Source organism: Triticum aestivum, chromosome 5A (assembly GCF_018294505.1).
Source record: "Triticum aestivum cultivar Chinese Spring chromosome 5A, IWGSC CS RefSeq v2.1, whole genome shotgun sequence".
In the NCBI taxonomy this organism is placed as follows: Eukaryota; Viridiplantae; Streptophyta; class Magnoliopsida; order Poales; family Poaceae; genus Triticum; species Triticum aestivum.
The window spans coordinates 641,856,130-641,857,820 of NC_057806.1; positions in this window are offsets into that span (position 1 = coordinate 641,856,130).

Consider the following 1,691-nt stretch of genomic DNA (forward strand, 5'->3'; position numbering starts at 1 on the left):
CCATATTCAACATACGTTTTTTGTTGTTTTGTGTGAACACCGAGACCATCGCCGACGAGCGTGAGAAGGAAGATAAGCGGCAACACAAATATGATGCCTCGCAAAAATAAAGGAGATGGACCTATTTGTGGTCTTGAGTGATGGTTGTTGAGTTAAGAGCGTGTGTTATGTTTTCTCTCCCATTGCAACGCACGCGCTCTTTTTCTAGGGTCGCGCTATTCGTCATCCTGGGTGAGGAATAGTTATTCTTCACCCCTTTTTAATTTTAACATCAATGCATCGTATTTTTACGTTTCATAAATTTTGTCTTATTTCATACATAAAAAGAGAGCGTAAGAAAATATGTACTCACTGTAAAAAATATATTATGTTACGTAAAATTATGAACGTAAAAATATAGTGTAAAACATACTTAAAATGTGATTTTTTTTTGGTATTATAACCTATATCTTTGTTTTTTATACCAAATTTTACATATTGAATCAATATGCATGTAACTATTTATATTCTAAACGTAATTTATTTAGGAAGCGGTAAGATTACCACGGCTGAAGAATAGCTTATTCTGAACCCTGGGTGATGAATAGCAACACTCTATATATATATATAGTCTATTAGTAACCCAGGGTGAAGAATTCACCCTGGTCGATCCATCGCGCCAATCTTTCTCTGGGTTCGAGTCCACCCACGCGCTGTTCCTCCAACGCTCCGACCCTCAACCTTATCATCACGAGCGAGGTAAATCTTTTCTCTGACGTGGTAAGTTTTTCCCGTTTCTTACGTTCGCAAAAACTGTTTTCTGTTCGTGGGGTTAGCCCACTCCTACGCATCCTCAGTTCCAAGTCCAATCCCTGCGGCTTTCGGCGGCGACTCGCTTGCGTGCTGGCGTGCAGCGTGGTGATCGGCGGCTTAGTGAGGGGGCAGTGGGAATGATGGCGTGGTGGTCGACGGATAGGCTGGGCGTCCCTGGCAGTCGACGGTTGACCACGGGTGCGCGATGGCCTGGTGCACGGCAGACTCGGCGGCGAGGTGAGCTCGGTGTGGCCTCAATGTTGGGAAGCGTGGCTTGTGGTGGTCGGTTGGCTGCAGCGGCAGTTCAGGTGGTGCTGGTGGCGGCACTATGAGTAGTGCTTGCGGCCGCACTGGATCGACCATGACCGCTTTGTTCCATCCTCCGGCCGGCTGCCACGGTTGATTGCTCCAGTACGTGTTGGTGAGTTCAGTACAGATCTCTTCAACGCCTCCTCTATGGATGGGCTTAATGCCCTGTATTTCTTTTGCCCCAAATCCCTAATTGGATAGAGATCCCTATTTAAACTCTTAGTCTGAAGTCCCACTCTAATCATTGTTATGCTCTCTCTTCTCTGTTTGAAAGTGACAATCTTCTGGCAATTGGTTGCCTCTGACTTGTTGTTACAAATCATGTATTGTTTTCTTCATAGCCTGTTTCATTGTGCACTATGATTGGAATGTGAAATATCTGACGTCATTGAACAGTTGGTATCTTTTTCACTTGCCATCTTAGACATAGACAGTTCTGTTTTGGGCAAGTTGCTCAGCGCAGACAGTTGTTTGATTAATTTTCTGACCTAATTAGTACCAATTGGATTTTGGGATGTGGAGGTATCTTATATATCTGTCCAAGAGCTCGCCTCGGCATCCTCTCGAACTCGAGATCTGACTAAGAGAGC